The 26,908-nt window shown below is 45.3% G+C and overlaps 1 long non-coding RNA gene across 2 annotated transcripts in view; it reads left to right on the top strand.

Annotated features, from left to right (window-relative positions):
- Positions 1-259: 259 nt before the first annotated feature.
- The window catches only part of LOC103788680 (uncharacterized), a 38,038-nt gene continuing 11,389 nt past the window's right edge, over positions 260-26,908 (top strand). Inside the window, exons 1-5 of one of the 2 annotated variants that reach the window (XR_008477008.2) lie at positions 260-549; positions 1,509-1,576; positions 3,573-3,758; positions 14,764-14,878; positions 21,550-22,824. This is a non-coding gene — a long non-coding RNA (uncharacterized LOC103788680). Of the gene's footprint in view, positions 550-1,508; positions 1,577-3,572; positions 3,759-14,763; positions 14,879-21,549; positions 22,825-26,908 lie in introns of those variants that run through there. The other variant, XR_004735510.3, reaches the window with a different exon arrangement.

Genomic DNA, 26,908 nt, shown 5'->3' with positions numbered 1-26,908 from the left:
AGATCTGGAAATGTAATGCACATGAAGAGCGTGACCCCAGTAGTGACCGTTGCTGTGGCAGGTGGCTTCCTGCCCAGCTGGGGGCAGGAGGGTTGCTGGGGGGAAGTGTGGTAAATCTTTTCTGTGCTGCGGGCCCTTGTCCTCCAGGCGGCACGGGCCTGGGGCGTTCCTCCCTCTAGCGGTAAGCAAAGCTCCTTCGGGGGCCCTTTCTTGCTTCATCTGAAACTGTGCAAAGAGTGATCAAAACAGGAAGAGGCCTGTCAGTTGTCTGCGTAAGAACCAACCAAAAGTTCAAGACTCCTTCCCGCTCCAAGCTGCCAGAATGGCAAAGGCCCCTCGTGACTCTCTCGGCAGCCTCTCCCCCAGCTTGCCCGTCAGCTCTGTCACGCTGCCGCAGTGACTTTAGCCAGCTGGGAAACCCAGAGGTCGATATTAACTGCTCGGTGTGCAACCAGAGCCCGTGAAAGCTGCAGGAAGCTGAATTCAGAAAATGTGCGATGACAAGGCCACAGAGACAGAGCAAAGGGAACAAGCTCCTTGGGGGCGCAGGTATGCTCCACGGGGGCCATTTGGTTGCACCGGGAATTATGTTAACCCTGTGCAGGTATTTACTGTGGCCTCTCTCCTCAAATGCACTTCCCTCCAACTGATCAAAAATGTCCCCACTTTCTGGAGGGTTGGGAATGTGTTTTATTGTTCTTGATAAAACCTGGTTTTGGATATGGCTGCCTCATCTGTCACCTCACTGATCGCCAGGGTTGACTCGGCTGTTCTGGATGGCTAGATGGGTGTCTCCTTCTTCCCTTGCCGCTCCATATGCATCCCTTCTGAAGCTGCAGGCTCAGTGGAAGAGGGCGACCATCCTCGACAGAGGAGGATTGGCCAAGGGTAGAGAGTAGCTGCGCTTCCCTGCTAGAACCTCCAGACAAGCTCTCGATAATATTCTGTCTTAAAAAAAAAAAGATCTGTTAGGTGTGCTTCAGAACAAGTGGATAAGTACAATTGAGGAATCCATGTATAATTTCAATCATCTTTTAGATAAAAAAAAAAAAAACGATTTAACCCAAAGCAGATCCACAGGGCTACTCCAACCTGGAGCTCACCAAGTAAAGCGGAGGAGAGGGGCCAAAACTTTGAGAAAATGGATTTCAGTTTGAGTTGAAATACTAAGTAGAGTCCTACCTAAAGTTGACTTTATCCCCAAGTGAAATGGAGAGCAATCAAGAGGGTAACGTATGAGATCAGTCATTCGTGGGTGTGACAGGGAATTAGTGAACAAGCAGTTTCAGAGAATCAAGAGCCTGCAAGTGCATCGAGATAGTTGAGAGACAGACACATGCAGCATCCTAGCAAAGCAATAGCCTCTGTCACTTTTGGTGGTTAAAAGACGTGAAGACAAGACACCATCAAGCCCAAATCTTATTTGTTACAAAAATGGTTGAAGCTAATTTTGCTAACACTAAATTATATTAACCAAGAGGAAGTCTAACTAGTTTTACTTTATTTAGATGACGTATCTGGAGTTTTCATGTTCGTTGAACAGGAAATTGCTCCGTGTCCATTCCAAATATTTCTGGTGAGTTATGAAAGTTCCTGGCTGTAGGGGTGGGTTCATTCCCTATGCCCCAGCAACAGTGATCAGAATCAAAAGGTTGAATGCAAGATCTAATAGGCCAAATTCATTGATACATGGATGGTGGGAGGAAAACGCTTTTTTTGTGTGTGTTTGATTTTTCTTTTTCTTTCTTTCTTTTTTTTGGGGGGGATGAAGTTTTGATCTTGTTGCCCAGGCTGGAGTGCAGTGGCATGATCTCAGCTCACTGCATCCTCTGCCTCCCAGGTTCAAGTGATTCTCTTGCCTCAGCCTCCTGAGTAGTTGGGGTTACAGGCATGCGCCACCACGCCCAGCTAATTTTGTAATTGTTTGTTTCTTCTATAGAGATTTTTATACTGGGAGGATAGACATCTGAGGCTGTGGTGGGAAGAGCTTTCTGTAGAATGAAAGGAAGCAGAGGGAAGCAGAGAGGAGAGGCAGACAAAGAGAGATTTAACATCAGTGGTTTCCAGCCTTGGCTAAACATTGGAATCAACTGGGGAGCCTGAAAAAATACTGGTGCCTGAGTCCCAGTCTCAGAGATTTTCATTTGGTTGGTTTTTGGTGCTGCCTAGGCCTTGGGACTTTAAAAGCCATCTTGGTGAGTCTGATAAGCAATTGGGGATAGAAACCACTTGTCTTGAAGCACCAGGTTACATTTGGTTCCAGGGCATGAATTCCAGCCGCTCTTCCTTGTTCTGTAACCCATCTTGGCATCCCGTTGCCAATAATTTCTCTCTCTCTCTCTCTCTCTCTCTTTTTTCTTTTTCGCTTAATTTAGTTGAAGTTGAATTTCTGTTATTTGCAGCCAAAATAAGTCTAACTAAGAAACTAAAAATACTCTGTAATCATAGCTAACACTGATTCGGCCTCGTATGAAGGCACTGTTTGGAGTGCTTACTTATATTAACTTGCTTAATCTGTACTGGGTCCCTAGAATTTGAAAGCCATTATTGTCCCCATTTTACAGGTGAGGAAATGAGACATCAAAAGATTAAGTGACGTGCTAAAATGTACACAGCCTATGAATGCTGACCTGGAATGTGAGCCAGAAATTGTCCTTAACCAGATCACCTCACTGTCTCAGGGTAAAACTACGTAAGGAGGTAGATTCTCTGCATTAAACCCCAAAGTGAAGTCTTCAAACAGCCATAATATAAGTGCTTTTTAAAAAAATTTAATTTTTTTTCTCTTTTATAAAGATAGGGTCTCACTGCATTGCCCAGGCTGGTCTCAAATTCCTGGCCTCAAATGATCCTCTTGTCTTGGCCTCCCAAAGTGCTGGGATTATAGGCATGAGCCAACGCACCCAGCCATGAACGCTTTTTATAAGGAAGAAGCTTTCGGCTGTAAGAACAGAAAGTTCCAACTCTACCAACTTGCGCACATATTTACTATCTGGAGATGGGGCAGTTCCGGGTCTGGCTGTTGCAGTGGCTCATTTGAAGGCCTCAGGTCTCCAGCTTCCTTCCCCCTTTCTGCTCTGCCCGGCTCAATGTGCTGGCCTCTTCCTCAGGCTGAATCATTCCACCAGCAAGGGGGCCACAGACATCACATTCCCATAGAATAACCACAGGCAGAGAAAGGTGCTGTTTATTCACCTGTGTCTCTTCTTACCAGGTGTTATAGAAACACCTTCTGCAAAAGGCCTCCGGTGGAATTCCCCTTGTGTTTCATCACAGGAAAGGGGGAATGGGAGCACCAGGATTCACTTGGGTCCATGGGGCATTGGGGAAATATGGAGGGTGTCATTTTTGGCTGGCACAATAATTCGGATAGGGCTATGACCATGTAGTGGGCAGAGACTAGAGATGGCAGACAACCTGTACTGTGTAGGATGGTCACACTCTGTGACCTGCATGATTTTTGAACATCCCACTGAACATTTGCACAAGTGAAAAATCTTCAAAATTATAGGAGCCAAGACCAAACTCATATATAAACCCAAAGCATTTTAAAAACACACTGTATTTTCCAGGAAAGCAATTGCTGTGCACATCAAGAGAAGACCTCGCTTTGTTTTGTTTAGAATTTTTCCAGGAGTTGTTCACTGTTTTGGGAAATCGCGTTAGCAATGTCAACACCACTCATGGACTTTGAGTTTCCGGTACTAAACACCCAGATGAGCCTGCCCTGGTGGCTGCCACATTTACTGCGATTCCAGGTATGGATCCTAGCACCTGCAGTATTGTTACGTCTTTTAGCGCAGTCCTGCTGAGAATTTGCATGTTGAAATACATGTGTTTTTTTGTTTGTTTGTTTTCTTGCTTTTATCTGCTTTTTTTAAAAATTATACTTTAAGTTCTGGGGTACATGTGTAGAACGTGCAGGTTTGTTACATAGGTATACATATGCCATGGTGGTTTGCTGCATCCATCACCCAGTCATCTACGTTAGATATTTCTCCTAATCCTATCCCTCCTCAATCCCCCCATTCCCCGACAGGCCCCCTTGTGTGATGTTCCCCTCCCTGTGTCCATGTGTTCTCATTGTTCAACTCCCACTTATGAGTGAGAACATGCAGTGTTTGGTTTTCTGTTCTTGTGTCAGTTTGCTGAGAATGCTGGTTTCCAGCTTCATCCATGTCCCTACAAAGGACATGAACTCATCCTTTTTTATGGCTGCATAGTATTCCATGGTATACGTGCTGTTTTACTGTACACTATTTCTCTTTTAATGCTACTTAATAACAGTTATTTAATTTTAAAAATTATGCATACAGATAGTTTATGTTGTATACAAATTTCATTTCAGTGTAGTAAAAGGGACATCATAAAATATTTGTAGGGCTGGGTGCAGTGGCTCATGCCTATAATCCCAACAATTTGGGAGGCTGAGGTGGTAAGATTGCTTGAGCCCAGGATTTAAAGACTAGCCTGGACAACATAGCAAAACCCCATCCTTACAAAAGATTTTTTAAAAATTAGCTGAGCCTGGTGGTGTTCGCCTATAGTCCCATTACTCAGAAGGCTGAGGTGGGAGGATCATTTGAGCCTAAGAGTTTGAGGCAAAAAAGATAAAAATATTTGTTATAAAAAGAGGGTATTGGATCCAACAGGGAGGAGAGTCACTGTTTGGGCCAGTGAAGACTCATCTCCTGGGGCCTCGGATGGGACTCGCCTCCCTGAAGCCTATCCCTAGGCTGAGGAGGATGAGTGCCAGAACAGGGAGGGTTCTTCGGGGAAGCAAGAAGTGAGAACTGGCCAGGGGGTGGCAAGAACATTGTCTGCTCCAGGGAGATTCCATTCAATGCCATCCAGGAGGGGAAGAGAGACCTGGATTCAGTAGCTGCAGCTTTCCAGGCAGGAGAGAGGAGTTTGTTGTTGAGAAAGACACAAATCCTCAGGTCCACTGTGACCTGGATAAAAGGCCACTGACTAAATTCACCTTTGTTGCCTTTTTTTTTGTTTGTTTTTGAGACGGAGTCTTGCTCTGTTGCCAGGCTGGAGTGCAGTGGCACAATCTCTGTTCACTGCAACTTTCACCTCCTGGGTTCAAGCCATTCTCCTGCCTTACCCTCCTGAGTAGCTGGGACTACAGGTGCATGCCACCACACCCAGCTAATTTTTGTATTTTTAGTAGAGCTGGGGTTTCACCATGTTGGCCAGGCTGGTCTCAAACTCCTGACCTCAAGTGATCCGCCCATCTTGGCCTCCCAAAGTGCTGACGCCTTACAGGCGTGAGCCACTGCGCCCTGGCTACTTTGATACTAGGAAGAATTAGCCAGGTGGCTCCCAATGCTGGTCACTAGTGTTCAGGTCCCTGGAAGGGGCATTCTCAGTTGCAATCAGATGTACTGGTGCCCTGAGCAACGCATTATTCCCTATGGATCTGGTTAAGCCGGTAGCTCAGAACTGATCTATTCTGGGTGTCCTGACACAGGGGAGTTCTGGGACTTGCAAAGCTGAAGGGGAAAAGACCACCTCCAGATGCTGCCTCCTGAAGAGGTCCTTTCTGGGTAACTGTTGGCTTTCCTAGATAATAAGGGGCTTTCAACCTCTGAAAAGAATATGAAATGTCATACAAATTCCCACTCTGCCGAGCCAGTTAAAGGGGAGCTGTACTACCTGAGGGCTGGGCTGGGAGGCCTGGAGACAGCTACGGCACATCCTGAGAGCCTCTCCCTGCGGTGGGTGAGGGCTTCTGGAAGATGTACAGGCTCTGACCGCTTTTGTCCTCTCTTTAAGTCACAGGATGCAATCTTGGCCTCGGCCATCTCCCTGTTCCTCCCTGCGTCTGGAAGAGGGAGCCACCCACACAGAAGCTCTTTTCTACTCAGACTTGATTCCCCTCAGCCCCACCCCTGGGGGTGCACCCAGGTGCTTTAAAAGAGTGCCTGAGACTCGGTAATTTACAAAGAAAGGCAGTTTATTCGGCTTGTGATTCCGCAGTAAGCATAGGCCCAGCACTGCTTCTGGTGAGGCCTCAGGAAGTTTCCAATCATAGCAGAAGGTGAAGGGAAGCCAGCGTATTACATGAAAAGACTGAAAGCAAGAGAGGGAGGAGGTGCCAGGCTCTTCTTAAACAGCCAGATCTCGTGTAAACTCAGTGGGAGTGCTGACTCATCATTTCTAGCACAGCACTAAGACATTCTTAAGGGTTATGTCCCCACGACCCTAACACTAACACTAACGCCAGCTAGGCCCACCTCCAACGCTGGAGCTCACATTCCAACGTGAGATTTGGAGGGGACAAACATCTAAACCATGTCAGGCTCCTTCCTCAACTTTTCTCTTTTGCATTGTAAAGGTGGAGAGGAATGAATTCTTCAGGCTAAGCCACAGTTAAATGGTCAATGGGGGAACAGTTAAAGCAAGCACCAAAATATTAAAGATGTAAAGCGCTTCCACGAATACCAGGTCTTTAGTAGGTCAGACCATACCAGCTGTACACTCTTCTTAAAAAATGGAGGGGGCAATTTCCTGTCCAGTCCCGAAGGGAGCATGGTGCAGCCTCACTGCATGGAGAATGCCAGAAAACTAGGCATCTTAAGCTCAGAAACAGTTTGTGGCCCCAACAAGCCCCAGAGCCTGAGACCCCAAATGTGGAAGAAATGCCTGGTCCCACAGGGCCCAGAGGGTCCCACAGCACTGGGAGGCAGAGATGGCACTAATTCCCAGGGCAGTGGCAGCCACCAGGGCATGCCCAGGAGCTCAGGGGTCTTGGAGGTACCAGGGAAGCTCCTTCCCTCACCCAGCAAGCAGCTGAGGCTATGGAGACCAGGTACCTGCTCAGGAATATTCATCTGACCAATACTCATTATTGAGCACCTACTGTATGCTGAGGTGTTCCAAGTGCTCTAGATGGGCCTGGCTGTGATGAAAACAGCCCTGCTCTGAAGGACTGAGTGGACCTCAGCAAATACCTCTTATAAGTGTGAGTTTGCTTTATGCTTTTCTTTGTACAAACGGGCTTGCATTGCTTTTAAAATTAGGAAAAAAGTTATTATAAATTGTTTTTGAATAAGTATCCATAAGGAAATAGAAATGTGAAAAGGAAATACCGCATATTCACACATCTGCAAGAGCAGTGGACTCTGTACTCTGATGAAGCCTGAAGAGGTGTGGTCAGAGAATCAGCACCAGATGGTCCTAGAAGAATTGATCGTAAACTGTTGTTGTCAAAGAAATCGCAGGAGAACTAGCTGTTGGTCAATCTGGTGATGCACTTCACTATTCATTCAAGAAACTTTTTATGTATTAGATTCTAAGAATATAGAGATGGGCAAATTACCATCCTGTCCTCTAGGACCCCACATTTCTGTTGCAGGGCAGATATGATAATGGTTACAAACAGCAGAATGTTGTAGGTGCCATGGTAGAGTTGGGGACTGGGTGTGGAAGGACCACAGGAGAGAGATCACCACTTTATCTTGGTCCACAACACAGAGTCTTACACAGTAGGCTCTCACTCGTTACTGAACAGTGTTCAGGCAAAGTTTCATGGATATGGGAACCCGGTAACCTGAGCACTGAAATGATGAAAGATGACGTCTTTGGTTTGTATCTGTTCCAATTGCCTTTACTCTTTTTTTTTTTTTTTCTTTTCTTTTTGATATGAAGTCTTGCTCTGTCACCCAGGCTAGAGTGCAATGGCATGATGTTGGCTCACTGCAACCTTCGCCTCCGAGGTTCAAATGATTCTCCTCCCTCAGCCTCCTGAGTGGCTGGGATTACAGGCATTCACCACCATGACTGGCTAATTTTTGTATTTTTAGTAGAGACAGGGTTTTACCACATTGGCCAGGATGGTCTCGAACTCCCGGCCTTGTGATCTGCCTGCTTCGGCCTCCCAAAGGGCTGGGATTACAGGACCCAGCCACCTTTGCGGTTTTCTTGGCAGCGTTAGTAACTTTTAGGTGTTCTGTGACCACGGCTGGTCTTATCTTCATCACAGCCCCATGTGTGCTTGCACTCCTTACACTAGTTCTTTATTTCATTCTGCTCTCCTGCCATTGCTACCTGCTCTTTCTTCATAATTTTTCACTCCTACTTCACAAAAGCCATGTCTTCTTATGTCCTAACAACGATGCAAAACAGTTTTTAAGAATTATCTTCTGATTCTTGGAGTACATCACTTTCAGAAATAGGACCTTGCTCTAGACTTCTGAATGACATTCTATTTCCTCTCATCTGCAGTAATGCAGAACTTACCGTGCAAGAAGGGCAATCTGCTCAGATCTACTGATTGCCAGAGACACAGTATGGCTTTCTCTGGACTCCACTCACTTTCCATTTGGACGTTTGTGGAATCTCATTCTTTGATACACAACTGGAAGATAGCATAGTATACAGAGGTTGGTGGAAATTCCAGTGTCTACAGAGCACATATTCCTTTCATGTAGCTTTCTAGGATTGAGGCAGTATCTTCTCCTATGACGAATATCTGTCTAGTTGACATTGTGAATTAATAAAACGTGTATGCGCGCGCACACACACACACACACACACACACACACACACACACACACAATTGCCCTGTCACCAGCCCACGCCGGACCACCCCCACCACCATGCATATATGCACCGAACTTTCTGCACTTTTGTTTTCTTAGAATTTATTTGTTAAATGGTGATGTGCAATTTCTAAATAAATGCAAAAAGAGAGGAATTGTTGGCAAGGTCAAGAAGAGAATGGAGTGCTGCTTTGAAACACAGAACCCAAGCAATTGAGGGATGGATTCCAGATTCTTTTTGGTTGATCCAGACCCTGGGCTTCTAAACCGAGGTAAAAAAAAAAAAAAAAAAAAATCTAGAGAGAAAAAAATGACTTCCTTCTGCATTACAGGGCTCTTCTTTTGAGGGCATGAAACATGTACTGTTTCTGTGTTTGATTCTGAAGTTTTCCTTAGAGAACTTAGAATTTGTCTACATTTCTTCCATATTCAGGCAGTGGATTTTCAAATTGTTTTAACTTCTGGTGGGGTTACATGCTTTTATTCTTCGTACATTCTAAATTGGTATTTTAGTAGAAAGTTGACAAAGATTATATTAGGAACTGATAAGAAGATTCAATTTGAAACCAGAATCCCTGACTTATTACATATTTATTCACTCATTGATTCATCCAACTATTATTACATATATATGTAATATATATGATATATATATTATATGTATATACATATGATATATACAATATATATATGTTTTAAAAGTCTCGCTCTGTCAGCCAGGCTAGGGTGCAGTGACATGATCATAGCTCACTGCAGCTTTGAAAAATCCTGGGCTCAACCCATCCTCCCACCTCAGCCTCCTGAGTAGCTGAGACTACAGGCAGATGCCTCCACACTCAGCTAGTTGTTTTATTTTATTTTGTACAGTTAGGGTCTCACTACATTGACCAGGTGGCTCTTGAACTTCTGGCCTCCAGTAAACTTCCTGGCTTGGCCTCCTAAAGTGCTGGGATTATGGGTGTGAGCTGCCACGCCTGGCCTTCCAACTAATATTGAGTCCAAAATTTTGCCGGGTCCTATGGTAGACACCAGTAGTAAACACCCCACCCTGTCTTCATGAAGCTTATTGTCTAGTGGGTGCTTCAGGCTCCAGGGAGTTCCAGGCTCCAGATTAAGTACAAGTTCCATGCTCCATGCCCTATACTCTGGGCTATGAACCAGATGTCATGGGAGAAAACACTTGGGATGATAGGCTGAAGGGCTGACAGGATTGAAGGGTCTTGATAACATGTTCATAAATTTAGACTTTGAACCTATGAACCTTTAGATGGGGGAACCCCTGAGGAATTTAGCGCAAGGAAGTGAGTGACTTGTTGAAAGCTGTGATTTAGGAAATTACTCCTATAGCCAAGTAAGGGGTGAACTGAGATGGGAAGACAGGGAGAAGCAGTAGGGCCAGTCAGGGAGGCTATCCCATGAGGCCAGTGGAAATGCACTGAGGACTTGAATTAAGAATTGAGAATATGAACAGAAATTTCTCAAAAAAGACATTTATGCAGCCAACAAACATATGAAAAACAGCTCACCATCACTGGTCATTAGAGAAATGCAAATCAAAACCGCATTGAGATACCGTCTCACGCCAGTTAAAACGGAGATCATTAAAATCAACAGACAACAGATGCTGGAGAGGATGTGGAGAAATAGGAACACTTTTACACTGTTGGTGGGAGTGTAAATTAGTTCAACCATTGTGGAAGACAGTGTGGCGATTCCTCAAGGATCTAGAAATAGAGTTACCATTTGACCCAGCAATCCCATTACTGGGTATATAACCAAAGAATTATAAATCATTCTGTTATAAAGACACATGCACACGTATGTTTACTGTGGCACTGTTCACAATAGCAAAGACTTGGAACCAACCCAAATGCCCATCAATGATAGACCGGATAAAGAAAATGTGGCACATAGACACCATGGAATACTATGCAGCCATAAAAAAGATGAGTTCATGTCCTTTGCAGGAACATGGATAAAGCTGGGAACCATCATTCTCAGCAAACTGACACAAGAACAGAAAACCAAACACCACATGTTCTCACTCATAAGTGGGTGCTGAATTCACTTGGGTGTCCAGGTGCCAATGAGAACACATGGACACAGGGAGGGGAACATCACACACTGGGGCCTGTTGGGGTCTGGGGGCTAGGGGAGGTTTAGCAGCAGGGAGGGGATAAGGGAAGGGATAGCATTAGGAGAAATACCTAATGTAGATGATGGGGTGATGGATGTAGCAAACCTCCACGGCACGTGTATATCTATGTAATCCATCTGCACATTCTGCACATGTACCCCAGAACTTAAAGTGTAATAATAAATTTTAAAAAAATCAACAACAAAAAAGAGTAGAAACAGAGCAAGGCATTTTAAAGGATCTGGCAGTTGGCTTCATGTGGGTGACAAGGAGCAGGAACACTGGAAATGGCACCAAGATTCCAGGTGCCTGGGGAAATGGTGGCATCATGCACTCAGAAGGGAAAGGTCAGAGCCGAAGCAGCACTGGGAAGAGATGGTGATGGAATCGTTGGATGTGTTGAGAGGATAGTCCTTTCCTGTCTACTCTTTCCTTCACTTATTTTTATTTAGCTTGTTAACTTCAATCTTAGGTTCTAATAATGGGGCATTGAAAGTTTCTAAAATAAAAATCCAAATAAACCCCCTTGAAGAAGATACCAAGGCTGAATCAACAGTAGTTATGCTAACTCATCACTTGATTCCATATGCTTGGGGTCACATGTAGCTGGTGCTTTTCATCATCAATATGCCCACCCACCCCAAGCAGTCAACTTACTTTGCATTACCAAGGGATAGGTCTTAGTTGTAATTTTCCATATGGAGCCGTGGGCCAGAAATGTAGGGGCCTCTGCCCAAACCACAAAGAGTATCAACTGTCAGGACATAAACAGTATTCCAGAAATCTGATTATTCAGTCTTAAATAGTCACAAACTCAAGTATCTGAAGGGAGAGGGCAAGCATAAGCTTGGCACCATTTTAAAGTTATTAAAATCTGGTTCTATTCTTCAGTATGTGGATTCCCAGGAAAATTCCTCTCTGATTTTCCAACCTCTTAGGTCTGTGGGTTATAGTAAGAGAGAAGCAGCAGATTAGTTCTGATTAATTTCCATCATGAGAGTCAACTCTTGCTTTTCAGGGAGAGATTAGGGAAGGGATGACATGGGTAATTAAAATCCACAGATAGCACAAACACCCAATGTAACTGGCAATTTCAAATCCTCCTCCACTAAATTTTTCTTATTAGAGGTGTCAAGTAGCAAGGCTCAGCCCACCTTTGGGGGCTGGATCTAACAAAATGTGAACGCATTGGCAGGCAGGCAGGTGGGAGCAAGAAGATGAACAATGAGAAGAAGCTGGGGGTTGTGGGCCTTCCGAGATGGAAAATCGCCCAATCTTGCCCACTCTCTGATGCTGTCATTTAGGAGACTCACATCAGCATCATTAGTTTACATTGTGGGCTGCCAGGCGAGACTTTTAGAAAGGCCAGCTTACTCTTGTTCATCACAGAAGAGCAGCTCACTGATCAAGAGCCCCACTCTTGCAGAGAATGGGTTTGCAGGGATTGCAGGGAGAAGGAGGTGACATGGCAGAAGTGGACCTCCAAGAGCACAGGACTTTATTTTCCTCTGGCCTTAAGTAAGCTCTGCCAGTTTCAGCTATTGATGTGATGTGGGCTCAGCCCAGCTTGCAGCTGCTACCACTTTAGATTCTCTCAGACATAGCCTTCCACAGCCTTCATAGGGCCTCCCATTTGCCTAGCATTCAAGACTGCACGTTGCCTAACCCAAATCATACCTTTCTTCTCACTACTCTCCAAAACATACACCACTTTGGCCAAGTTCACCCCTGGTGGGGAGCATATCTGAATTTCTTACCACCTTGTCTTTGCTCCTGTCATTTCCTCACCAAATCCCCCCACTCCCCAGTTCTCTACCCACTCCTCTTGCTAGAAATGGAACTCCTCTTCAAGGTCCAGCTCCTCCTTAAAACCTTCCCTATTTCCCCCAACTCAAAGCGATCATTCCTTCCTATGACAGCACCTTACTGGTATGTCTTTGATGATGCCACATTATGCTTTCTATTATATCACGGTAGCTTATATACCTTATGCCTTTAATGTTCTCTGAAATGTGGGTCATGACCCATTAGTGAGCTTTGAAATCACTTTAGTGGGTTGTGACCTGAATTTTAAAAAATGAAATAGAATAGAATAGAACATTGTAGAATGCATTACACAAAAACATATTTCCCTCTTTGGTTTATGATCAAAAAGCTTGACAGTCACTGCCTCAAGTAGTAGTAATGTTTTCAGCTTTTATATAACAGAAAGCCTTGATCCAACCAGCTTAAATAACAGCGAATATATTATCTTACATAATGCAAAGTCTGGAGATAAGGCAGCTCTAAGTTTGGTTTATTAGCAATTTTTTTTCTTAGATCTACCTAATTTGTCCTATTAACAGTTTGGCAACAGCCTCAAGGACCCAGGTACTTGCCATCTCTGTCGTCTTTCCAGCTACCTCCCCTCTTGTTTGCAAAACGGGCTGTAGGGCTTTCTTGCGCCATAACAACATCCACAGAAAAAGGAAGCTATCTATTCTTTGGGTCCCTATGTATCAGCAAAGAAAATCTTTCCTAGAACTCTCCCTACCCCCAGATCTTCTATATTGCTCCTTGAAACAAAATGAAATCAAGTGCATTACACACCTAGCAGGAGTGGCAAATCACAATTAGTCTAAAGCAAAATTAGTTTCGATCAAGATAAGAGCATTTTCCATGCGCATCTCTCTGGTTCTATTGGTCAGGGAGAAGGGGAAATTGATGGATCTGGATCTGGGATAGGCCAGCAAAATTATCTTCCAGCCATGTACAAGGTGCATCTCAGGGGGGCCAGGGTCCCTTTCTCTGCAATGCTTCTCACGTAGCAAGTCTAGACAGTCACCTCCACTTCCAGTGATAAATGAAATCAATCACTTTCCTCAAAGTATGAATATTCATGGGATGCAGGGACCAAATACCCAATTTGAGATACTCGAGGCTTTCTGCAGGCATAGCTCATGTTTTTTGTTCCTATATAACTCACCAGAGGTTAACATTTTTTCCAGGTCTTAATTTTTCTATTGAATTATCAAGCATAAAGGGCTAGATTAACAACATTGTACATTGTAATACAATTTGAATAATAAGATACATATTTGTCACAATGCAGATGGCAAATGAAGGTTTACAGATGGAATTGTGGCTCTCAAGACGAGATGGTGAGCGTGTGGCGGTGGGTGTGGAGAGAGGCGGTATCAGAGGTGGAGAGACATTACGTCATCCCAGATATGGGGTTTCTTTGGGAACTCTGGCAGGGTTATTGCTGAATCATTCCGTGAGGCAAATTATTGGTGCGTTAGCTGGACAAGGCTCACTGTAATTATGCCCTTGTGTCCCCCACCACTCCCCTTGGCATTTCTCTGCTTATGTTGCCATTTAAGGCCAGACTTAACATGAACGCATAAAATCATCATATTGCAAGAGTCAGTGGCAGAAAGGATGAAGGCAGTGCTGTTTTTCCTGGCTTGAATACACGCATGTGTGCATGTGTACATGCACATACACAGACACACACATATCCCTTATCAGAGAAACCACAGGTTCTGAGGACTTTGAACTGCAGAAAAGCTTTTGCCTCTGAGATAGTTAGACTGGTTTTGTTTGTTCCTGTTACAAATGCAAGACCCTCCCATCTGCCCAGTAGATAAAACAGGACTGTGAGTGCTTTGCAATTCCTTGGAGGCTGTCTTGTGCTCAGGAGTACCAGACAGACCTCATCTCACTGCCTGACATTAGGTGCTGTCAATGAACCTGGTTGGCCAGAGTGGCCCAGGATGGGAAGGCAGCAGGCTTGGATTTTACTCTTGCTTATGTTGCTAATTTATGACTCAGTTGTTAGGCTGTGTTGGGTCATTGGGCCCCAGGCACAGTCCCAGCTCTGCCAGAGTCTGCTTAAATTCCATTTTCAGTTTTAGGGGCTTCTTTTTAAGAAGGTCTTTGGCAAACTGGGCAGCATGCTGGCTAGAATGGGCAGCGTGTGAGGTGTCCGGAGACCATGAAGAAACAACAGGAGTAATAATTATTATTGTATAAGGCTTTCCATTGCATTTCCCATTGGATTTACTCAATATTTCTTTACTTTTTGTTTTTAAACAGGGTCTCACTGTCACCCAGGTGGGAGTACAGTGGTGCAATCATACCTTACTGCAGCCTGCACCTCCTGGGCTCAAGCGATCCTCCTGCCTCAGCTCCTGAGTAGCTGGAACTACAGGTGTGTGCCACTGTGCCTGACTTGATGTGCTAAACCTTATGAGGTATTTACACTTATTCAAAAAAGATTCTAGAGACCTTAGATGGGAGAGATTGAGGCTGGTGCCTAGGAACCTTCTCCAGTGGATTGTTTAACAGATGGCTTGGGACTGCTTGGAGAAGGAAGTGGTCAGTACAGAGGGCTGCTGTGGCTTCACCCTCATTTCCTTTCTCCAGCATGACCCTGTTATTGATTATAAGAGCTAATATATATGAAGCGCTTTCTATGTGCCAGCACTATGCTAAATGTTTCAAAGCATTTAAACTTCACAAAAAACTGTGAGGTGGGTGCTGTTATTATTTCTATTTATAGATGAAGAAACTAAGCCTTGGAAAGAGAAGCACCTGCATTTCTGTTTGTCCCTCTTCCTTCTGTTCCTTAAAAGCCTGGCTCATTCTCATTCTTCAGGACTCTGTTCAAGGTCATCGGTGAGGCTTTCCCTGCCCACCTATCTAGCTGCCCACTGCTGACCCCAGGGCCCTGATAAAAACACTCACCCATGTCCATTTCCTTCATAGGACATATTCGAATCTGCAGATACCTTAAAAAAAATTTTTTTTTTAAAGAGATGGGGTCTTGCTCTGTTGTCCAGGCTGGAATGCAATGGCATGATCACAAGTCACTATAGCCTTGAACTCTGGGGCTGAAGCAGTCCTCCCACCTCAACATCCCGAGTAGCTAGCACCACAGATACAAGCCATCATGCCCCGCTAATTTAAAAGAAAAAAATTATAGCGACAAGGTTTTACTGTATTTCCCAGGCTGGTCTCAAACTCCTGAGCTCCAATTTTCCCACCTTGGCCTCCCAAGATGTTGGGATTATGGCGTGAGCCAAGGTATTTATTTACTTATTCACTTGCTTAATTTCAGTCTCTACTATTCAGACATAAGCTTGGTGAGGACAGGGACCTTGTCCCCTCCTGTTTGTCCTATGTTGGTGTCTAGCAGGGTGTCTGGAATATAACAGGAACTTAATAAAATATTTGAATGAATGAGTGCATGCATGAATGATTGTAATTCAGTAATTACATTGGGATTTGGGCCCAAGCTTGTCTCATGCCAGAGACCAAGGGCTCAACACCCCTCTGTTCTGCTCCTGTGTTATACTCACTCATCCATTCAACAAGCTTCATAAAATTATTAACAAATGCCAGGCACTGAAGTAGGTGCTGGAGAATTTAATGAGTAAGACACAGTCTCTGCCCTTGAAACTCTCACTTCTGAAAGGTCAAGGTAGTGGTTGGAAGTAGAAAATTGACCCACCTTATAATAGAGTTAAATACAAAGTGACATAGCCACAAAAAGAAGGGACCACCTAGCTGCCCTGCCAGACTGGGAAGACTTCTGCAGAGTTGGTGACTTTGAACCTGACCTTGAAGGAGAATTCTGGGCTGTTGGGAAAGGAGTCTGTGTATAGAGGCAGGGAGGAGAACACACAAGTATCTAATGAGCGGCATGGGACTCTGACCATCCTACACTGTTGAGTCACATTTTGATCTCAGTGCCTAGTTGTTAGGAGGGCCACTGACCAACTGACCACTTAGTGGGAACATCATGAAGGGAAATTTTATCTGGGGTGGGGGTAGGGGGCACTGGGTGTGGTATCTGGATGGCCCCTAACTGTCCTTCAACTCTAAGAGTGGTGTGATTGGGAGGACTGCCTCATGGAAAAAGGCACCAAAATACAGAACCAGACTATAGGGATACACTCTTGAGGACAGAATTCATGTGAGTGTGTGTGTTCGCACGCGCATGTGTGTGTGCGCGCGTGCATGTGTGTGTGTGTGCATGTGTGTGTGTATGAATATGAATATATGTATATATTCATAGCATGGCCATATTCATATTCTTGCCCTAAATTTAGATAATTTCTTAATGAGAAGGATAACTACAACCAAAATGTACATATTGGTATGTAGTTTCTAAAGCATCTTCTCAAACATGATCTCATTTTATCCTCCACTAGACTGCTAGGTATTCTGAAACTCAGAAAGACCATTTATTCATTTATTCGGTTTATGTGTATCGAGAACAAAGCCCTAGCCCAGACCTGGGCAGTGCATAGGGGTATAGTCCCAAGAGTGCTTAGGTACAAAGATGAAATGAAGGGCTGTGAATCCATCCAGCATGTGGGAAAGGAACTCCAGCCAGGGACCCCTGAGTTGTGCTGAACATGGCTGCCAGCAGCCTGGGATCCTGAGTCAGTCTTGTCTTGTACTCACTCTCCAGGCAGTGGGTAATTAATGAGATCATTACTACATGTGTCCTGGTTAGATTATAGGCTGGCTGCTAAGACAAAGACCCTTAAATAGGTAGGATTTCACCATGATGAAAATTGATTTCTCTCTCATGCAGCCCTCCAGCTAGGTATGGTGGCTCTGCTCCAGGAAGTCATGAAATGCTAGGCTCTGTCCACTTCGTTGCTTTGCCTGTTCTAGGGAGCTGAACCCATCCAGAGAGTCCAAGATGACTCCTCATTATGATTCATGCTGTGTTCAGATGCAACTTGACACAGATGCTTAAATGACATCTCCAGGACCTGGGCCTCTCTCAGTGTGGCTCCCTCATCAGCTGAATCAGAATCTCCTCTGCACCCTCAGGCAGGCTCTTCCACTGTGGTTGTAAGAGGGTTTGGGCAGCTCCCTCTTCATGTGCTCTCAGCTTTATGTCCAGCATCTCCCCTCTAAGAGTCAAATGAAAGTCCCGTGCTGCCTCTCAGTGACCTGCACCATTCCCAGTGGTGGGACAGGAGAAGTTGTTCGCTAAGACTACTAGAAGCGCCCCTGCAGCCTGCCCCCACAACTGTGTAGCTGAGAGTGAGGGAAGGATGAGTCCCTACAGAAAATTCTCTATACTGTTTGACCAGGAGAAGGATGAATGACTGTAAAGTAGTTAAAAAAAAAACAACAACAAGGCCAGGCATGGTGGCTCATCCCTGTGATCTTAGCACTTGGGAGGCCAAGGCAGGTGGATCACCTGAGGTCAGGAACTTGAGACCAGTCTGGCCAACATGGTGAAACCCTGTCTCTACTAATAATACAAAAATTAGCTGGGCATGGTGGCAGGTGCCTGTAATTCCAGCTACTCTGGAGGCTGAGGCAGGAGAATCACTTGAACCCATGAGGCAGAGGATAGAGTGAGCCGAAATCACACCATTGCACTCCAGCCTGGGCAACAAGAGCAAAATTCCACCTTAAAAATCAAAATAAAAAACAAAAAAAACAAAACAGAACTCATATTTCTTCTCTCAATCAATTATATGTACTTCTAGAGTCTATGATCCATAGCAGCTGTCTTCAAACTCCCCAGTTTTGACTATGCCCCCAATAAGCACATTTATTTCTTTGTAAGTACCACATGTGCTATTCTACTAATATATCTCTGTGATACAGACTACCAGTTGTGCACAGAGGTCCATCCTTTCCTACTTCCTCAGTATAGCATTCCCTAATGGGCACATGGCATCCTAGAACAGACTACATTTCCCAGGACCCCTTGCAGCTACGTGTGGTCATGTGACTCAGTTTTATCCAGTGAAATTCAGAAGGGAGGGCGCATTTCCAGGAAGTGTGCTTAATGGGAGAGTATACAGCTCTTCCCTCCTTTTTCCTTTCTGCTGCCTAGAATGTGGATGTGATGGCTGGACCATGAACAACAACCTTAGATAATGAAGTGGAAGCCACGTGTTGAACATCTTGATGCAACCAGAGAAGACACTTTGCTAGCTCTGGGCAGCATACCACCAGACTCCATTTATTTTATTTTATATTATTTATTATTATGATTTTTGAGACAGACTTTCGCTCTTGTTGCCCAGGCTGGAGTGCAATGGCACAATCTAAGCTCACTGCAGTCTCTGCCTCCTGGGTTCAAGCAATTCTCCTGCCTTAGCCTCCCGACTAGCTGGAATTACAGGCATGCACCATCAAACCTGGCTAGTTTCATATTTTTAGTAGAGATAGGGTTCCTCCATGTTGGTCAGGCTGGTTCTCTTGAACTCCTGACTTCAGGTGATCCACCCACCTTGGCCTTCCAAAGTGCTGGGATTATAAGTGTGAACCACCACACTTGGCTGGACTTCATTTATATTCAAGAGAAAGGAACTTCTCTCTTGTTTAAAATGTTGTCGTTTTGAACATTCCTTTCTTTTAATCACAGGCAAGTCTAATCTTATCTGATACGATTATAATGCATGTACTAAAATTGATATAAAAAAGAGTTAAAATAACTATAAAGTTATGTTTGATAACTTTGGGAGTTCTAATATTTTTGGTACCACATTGGATAGAATCTCACATCTCTGGAGTCAAGGCTGCATTCCTGCCTCTCCCTGCCCATTTTAGAGACCTCAGTCTTCTCAGCCCATGCTCTGTGGTGCCCAACAGGGTTAGTGACATTTGTGGCTGTGTATCTCTCCTCCTCTGAATACACTTTGCTCTTTGAGGAAGTAGCCCTGAAGGAAGTTCTCTGAATCATCTAGCACAGCTAGGGCAAAATCACACTTAGTCCTTGCCTTTTACTTATTCTTTTTCTGTCATCCAGACCTTGCTTTTGCTGGGAAGCAGACAAGAAACTCTGAAGAAATTGAAAAGATGAGATACGATCTGAATTTAAAGAAGTGGGCAATCTGTAATTGTCAGAAAAACAGATGTGCACTTCCAGCCTGTGCTGCTGCTGCTAAGGTGCACCCACTCACAAACCCACTTCTCCGAGCACATGACTCTGCTAGCTCTTTGGGGCTCTGCAGGGAAGGAGTGAGGGAGGGGGAAGAGGCAGAGAGCTGGGTTGTCTGAAAGCTTTCCCCAGGCCTCACCTTCCTCTTCCCTGGAAAGCAATGCCCGTGAGGTCATATCCATCACACCACCTCAGACAGAGATTGTCAGGATGAACTCAGTTCCATCACTTTGAGGCGGAGGGTATGCCGATCCCCATACAGGCTGATCCTGAGAAACCAGACCCTGCCTGGTCTGTTTAGGATCTGGGCGAGTCCATCCTCCCTCCCTTCTCCCCCGTGAGGCACCAGTGTCCTGATTGTATCACAGCTTCAAAATTCCCTGACTCATGCCATCCTCGATTTTAGAAAAGAGCTTATTCAAGTGGTGTAGGCTGCACGCTCCACCCCCTCCCACTCAATCCAGCGATTGAATTACAGCACCCATGTGTGGCAGAGGGGCCAGGGAAGGAAGGGGCTGGGAAGTGGGAGAGGGGCTCCTGGAACCAGAGGGAGAGGCCCTTGAAGAAAACTTGTGATGATCTCATTATGAAAAAAATCTCTTGGTGCCCAAAGAATGGCTGGCCCTTAATCCCAAGTGTGGGCAGTCAGAAATGAGGAAGACCTCTGAGGTCATCCAAGTCTGCTAGGGAAAACCAGCCGAGCTGAAAAGGAAGGCATCCCCTTCCCCCATCACCGTCTGATCTGGGCTATTCTCCCACACTTTTAGGTAGCCAGGCTATCATGTGATTTGCTAGTAACCATGGCAACAAACCTTGTTTCACGAAGTATATGGAGAGAAACCCCAGGGAAAGAGATCGGTGTTGTGTTTTACCCAGGGCAGCTTGCCTCTAACTCAGTCTGTTCTCCTCACTGCTGTGGCAATTGTTGTTGAGGAAATGGCAGTGATTTGCTCTCTTCTGAGCTGGAGACATTGTGGATGTTTTTGTTCTCCTCCTGCTACTTGTCTCCCCTATTTCGGAGCACAGTCTCTGAAGACGAAAGACAAAAATAGCTCTCTCCAAAGGAGAGGATGCTAATGTGCTTTCTGTGCTTTCAAAGTGGGCTTTTTGATTGTAAAAACCTCCACCTCTAGTAACTTAAAACTGGTGGCAAGTTCTGCTTTCTGACCACAAGAGAAGCACCAGCCACTGGGTTCACACACTGCTGTCTGCCATGAGAAGCCGCAGAGAAGTGGTCTGCACTGGGGAGACTGAACAGCAGTGAGTGGGGGTGCAACGCCCACCCAACTGTGGGCACCGACACGCTCCAGCTCTCAGGCAGAGCTAGAGGAAGTGGTTCAGATATTCTTTGTTGCAAGTGAAGGGCATAATTATAATTTGGCGAAACACCCGTCGTTAAGTGATCCTGTAGCCAGCAGACAAATGACCGCTGTGGGATAATGTCTGAGCTCGCACAGCAGGCCCTGCAAGCCACCTGTCAATCTGCCTTTACAGAGACAAGCCAGTCAGGTGCTGCCTTTTTAGGAGAATGGCGTTCCTGACTCAGCCATGTGCCGTCTGTGTGACCTTGAACAAGTCACTTAGTCTGTTTGGCTGTCAGTTTCTCCATCTTTAAAATAGGCAGAGTGATTCTTGGGTAGCCATTCTCACCAGGTTTTCATAATCATATTTAATAATATGGAAAAAATACTTCAAAATATAAATTAAAAAGGACAGTACTTCAAAACTATAATCACTACAAAGTATCATCTTTCTTTTAGTTGTGGAAGTATTCATTTCTAAAGAATTCAAAAAGTCAGAACGAATAAGTAATTAGGTCAAAAAGTGATGGTAGTGCCAACCCACAGAAGTTACCGCTGTGTGATTTTTAGCTAACATTTAATAAGTGCAAAGCCAATTATGTATTTCATTTCATCTTCACAACACTTCCATGGGTGTCACTGATTTGTATTTTGCAGATGAGACTCCAGTGATAGAATGAGGATCCAGCTCCTGGATAGTCTGATACCCGAGTCTAGGCTGTTAACGCGCTGCTAGAACACTGTGCTGGGGCCATTTCATTTGAAACATTCTCTGTGCTGTTGGAGGGCAGTTACCAGGTGGTTTCCTGGGAGCTCACAGAGCAACATGGCCTGTGTGTGCGTGTGGGCGTGTGTGTGTATTTATGTTTATAAAGAGGAGGCCGCCTTGCTTCCTTATTTCAGGATAGCGCGGTCCCATGCTACCATGACCATCTTTTAGGGTCTTCATGGAGAACTTCTAGTTCAGCCAAGAATGTTGTGTCTGGCCTGGTTTCGATGGTGAGAACAGAAGTACTGTTAGTGAGTGTGCAAAGCCAGAAGGAGACGGAGTCTTGTGACAACACTGCCGAGGCAGAGAAGCAGTCAGCTGGTTTGAAAAGCTGGGCCACCTGGGTTCCATACCCTTGGACTGTCTAATCTCACTGTACTGGTCACATGTGCCCTTCCAGAGTCACTCTAAACTCTTCTTGTCCTTTTATGGCCTGGTGGGCTCACCGCCTGGACCACATCAATGGGCCTCCTTGCCCTTTGTTTTCTGGCTGCATTTGGGTGATGGGGAGCCTTGCCAGGAGAAAAGTGAGGCCAAGGCATTATTCTCCTGGTTCCCTTGTCCTGGGTGGCTGAGGTTGGCTGCCCTTCAGTGATAACTTCCAGCTGTTGCTAGCCCTGGGGCATCATGCTATCCCTTGCAAGGTTTCTTACCTTGCTTATACTTTCATAAATGTCCCCTTATTAAACTTTCCTCCATTTCCTAGCTGAAATGTGCTCATCTGCCACCTGCTGGGACCCTGCCTGATACAGTAGGATGAAGGACCTGCTTTCTAGGACTATTGTGACAATGAAATAAGTGAATACGTGTAAGGCAGGTGCTCCATGTAACTATCATGTGGAAGTGGGATTAGCCCCCTTGCCCAGCGCATTTGCAAATGCCCTCTTCAGGGTTACAGTCTGGCCAGCAAATACTCTGCTTGGCAGAGTGGTTTGTCCAGTAGCCCCACCTCCATTGTCTCCCCAGCTTTGGCTGCCTTGCAAAGGGAAACAATGTGGGCTGGGCACAGTGGCTCACGTCTGTAATCCCAGCACTTTGGGAGGCCGAGGTGGGCAGATCACGAGCTCAAGAGATGGAGGCCATTCTGGCCAACGTGGTGAAACGCTGTCTCTACTAAAAATACAAAAATTAGTTGGGTGTGGTGGCAGACGCCTGTTGTCCCAGCTACTTGGGAGACTGAGGCAGGAGAATCGCTTGAACCCGGGAGGCAGAGGTTGCAGTGAGCCGAGATGGCGCCACTGTACTCCAGCCTAGCAACAGAGCAAGACTCCATCTCAAAAAAAAAAAAAAAAAAAAAAAAAAAAGAAAAGGAAACAATGTATATTTAATAAATTGAAGTCGGTGATTTGTATAATGGGAAAAAGAGAAAAAAATTCATTAAGTTCATTGAATGTGCAAATGTAGTGTCAAGTAAGCATACACGGAAGTTATTTATTTATCCTCAAAAATATATTAAGCATCTGCCAAGTGCAAAGAATTTGGCAATGAATAATATAGATGTGGCCCCATTCTCTCATAGAGCTCCAGGAGGAAAGACACAGTGAAACAGGATACTGAGCAATCTTTTCCCTGGGGGAGGTGAGGTACCGACTGAGTTTGAAAGGTGAGTTGGAATCAGTCAGATGGGGGATAGGATGGTAGGCATGGGGGCCTCTCGGGCTGAGGGGGTCCCACAGCAAAGAAGAACTTAGCTGCAGAACAACCAGCAGAGGAGGGAGTGTGACTGTGAGTTGCAGGCCGGGGCTGGACCCTGGCAGAGTTTGTCCTTGTATCGAGAAACCTGGACTGCAGTGATGAGTTTACGCAGGGGAGAGACACAGTCAGATTTGGGTTTTAGATGGATCCCTCCGGCTATTATGTGAAGGACCAATTTAACATAGACAAGACTCCCGACTTTTGGGGAGGCTTAATAGTCATCAAGGCAGGTGACATGAAAGTCCCAACAAGGTCACAGTAATAGGGAGGAGGCAACTGTTTGAAGAAATATTTTAAGGGGTAAAATCTCAGCACTTAATGACTGATTGGCTTTGGGATATGAAAGGAAGAGAATAACACTCCCCGCCCAACCTCAGTGTAGGTGCTAGGGTGGATGGATGGATGGATGGATGGATGGATGGATGGGGGGATGGATGGATGGATGGATGGATGGGGGGATGGATGGATGGATGGATGGATGGATGGATGATGGATGGATGGATGGATGGGGGATGGACAGATGGATGGGGGGATGGATGGATGGATGATGGATGGATGGATGGGGGGATGGATGGATGGATGGATGGGGGGATGGATGGATGGATGGATGGATGGGGGGATGGATGGATGGATGGATGGGGGATGGATGGATGGATGGATGGATGGGGGGATGGATGGATGGATGGATGGATGGGGGGATGGATTGGATGGATGGATGGATGGATGGATGGGGGGGATGGATGGCAGAGCCACCAACTGGGTGGGAAGAAAGAGCAGATTTGGGAGGCGTAGTTGCTCTTGTCTGTCCGGGACCTTTTGCACTTCTGGCTCCACTCTACTCTGATAACGAACCCCAAGAGAAGTGGGGCCATGATCCGAGCCAGGCCTGTCAAATTTACTCCTGGGAGCTTAAATCTATACAGTGACCTGGTTCTCACCCAACAGTCACCAGGTTATTCAGTAATCCCTGTGATTCTAGGAACCACCCTGCAATCCTTCCAATTAATGAGCTAGCTGGGATCGGTTCCTCTTGCTTGCCACCAAACGCTCCTAATGGACAGATGAAGAGTTCATTTCTGGAGCTGATGAGTTTCAGGCCCATGTGACATCCATGTGATGACCAGCAGCTCCAGGAAGTATGAATCAGAGAGGAAAGGTCTGGGCTGGAGTTATCAGCATATGAATCATGACTGAAACTAGGAAAGCATCAGACCACCAACAGAGAGAATAGCAGTGGACAGGGTGGCGTCCAGGAGAATAAGTAAAGGCTGGAGGGGAAGAAGAAAGGAGAAACTGGAAATTAAATGGCCAGACAGGCCATGGAGAACCAGGAGAGCAGGATTTCCTAGAAACCAAGAAAGTGAGTTTCAGGAATGAATGCTTGAAGATTTTACACACAGCTGAGAGGCTAAAGTAGGGGCTGAACTTTGGACTTGAAAAGTAGATTGTTGATGACTCATGGGGCAATCTCACCAAAGGAAGACGGAAGCCAGGCTGTATGAAGTGGCAGCCAGCACGTGAGGCGGGAGGGGAGGAATTAGAGGGAAGGGTTCTGGGCAGTTTTAAACTAGAGATGAAAGAGACAAGATAGTCCTGGGGGGAGGCTGGGTCGAGGGAGGGCTTGTGTTAGTAACTCCAATCAGGATTAGCCAGATGCAGAAGCCTTCCATCCAAAACCTACTACCATGTGGTCTGAGTGAATCAGTACTTGAATGGTAAAGATAACCCCAACCACACAGAGTACTCTTTCCCAGGTTGGAATTTTGCCTGCTGTCAGATGCATCATGACTAAGTGTTGGGGGTGGGAGGGGGTTGATGAGAATTTTGGAAGTATATAAACTGGTAGATTTCTTGTGCTACTTCATGCGTGATCTAGTTTCTAGACAGGTCAAAAGCAAAACAATAACAATAACTAAGTGAAGAAAAAGAGGACAAATTGTGTTTATTCTTTTTGTATTCAAATTAAAAATCCCCTTCCCACCCCAAAATTCAGGGGAAAAAAAGTATCAGAAATTAGTATTAAAAAGGACAATAACTGCTCTTATGTTAGAGTATGAGAATATATTCCTGGCTGGCCACGGGGGCTCATGCCTATAATCCCAACACTTTGGGAGGGGAGATCCTGGGAGGGGAGAGGAGCTGAAGGTTAAGTTGATCGGCAATAGACAATTAATCATGCCTATGTAATAAAGCCTCTGTAACAATCCCCTAGGACAGGGTTTCTTTCTTTCTTTTTTTTTTTTTTTTTTTTTGAGCTGGAGTGCAGTGGCACAATCTTGGCTCACTGAAACCTCTGCCTCCTGGGTTCAAGCAATTCTCCTGTCTCAGCCTCTCGAATAGCTGGGATTATAGGTTCATGCCACCAAACCCAGTTAATTTTTGTATTTTCAGAAGAGACGGGGTTTCGAAATGTTGGCCAGGCTGGTCTCAAACTCCTGACCTCAGGTGATCAGCCCGCCTGGAATTCCCAAAGTGCTAAGATTACAGGCGTGAGCCACCACGCCTGGCCAGGCCGGGGTTTCTGGAGAGCCTCCAGATACCTGAAGCCATGGAGGTTTGTGGAGGGTGGTATACCCAGAGAGAGCGTGGAAGTCCATACCCCTTCCCACATACTTGCTTTTGTATCACTTCCATCTGACTGTTCATCTGTGCCTTTCGTAATATCCTTATAATAAACCTGTGTTGACGAAAAGAGTCAAACTCTGTGAAATATTTGAAGAGATTTATTCTGAGCCAAATATGAGTGACCAGTGGCCTGTGACACGGTCCTCTGGAGACCCTGAGAACCCATGTGTCCAAGGTGGTCGGGTGCAGCTTAATTTTGTGCATTTCAGGAAGACATGAAACATCAATCAAATACATTTAAGATACATATTGTTCCGCTCCAGGAAGGCGAGGCAACTCAAAGGAGGTGGGGTTCGAGGTTATAGGCAGATTTAAAATTTTTCTGATTATTGGTTGAAAGAGTTATTACCAATAAAAAGGAATATCTGGGTTAAGATGAGAGGTCATGGAGACTAAAGTTTTATCACGGAGATGAAGCCACCAGATAGCAGGCTTTAAGGAGAGTAGAATAGACTGTAAATGTTTCTTATCAGACTTAAGTTCTGTGTTGATGCAGTGTGCCTGTCGGCTTTCCCTGAATTCCAATAGGGAGGAGGTCATAATGAGGCATATCTGACCCCCCATTCCAGTCACGGCTTGAACCAGTTTTTCAGGTTAAATTTGGAGTGCTCTGGCCTAGAGGAGGAGGCCCATTCAGACGGTTGAGCACCTTAACATTTTATTTTTGGTTTACACCAGTAACTACAAGATTTTTTTCTTGAGTTCTGTGAGCAATACTAACAAATTAATCAAGCACAAGGAGGGGGTCATGGAAGCCCCAGTTTATAGCCAATTGGACAGAAGTATAGGAGACAATCTGTGACTCTCGGCTGGTGTCTGAAACATGGGGCAGTCTCCTGAGGCTGAGCCCTCACCTGTGGGGTCTGATGCTATCTCCCTGTAGACAGGATCAGAACTGAATTGAACTGAGTCATTGGTTGCTGGTGG

This window comes from Callithrix jacchus, chromosome 16, assembly GCF_049354715.1.
Source record: "Callithrix jacchus isolate 240 chromosome 16, calJac240_pri, whole genome shotgun sequence".
Lineage (NCBI taxonomy): Eukaryota > Metazoa > Chordata > Mammalia > Primates > Cebidae > Callithrix > Callithrix jacchus.
The sequence above is the reverse complement of the archived record's forward strand: the minus strand, read 5'-3'. Positions and strand labels throughout refer to the sequence as shown.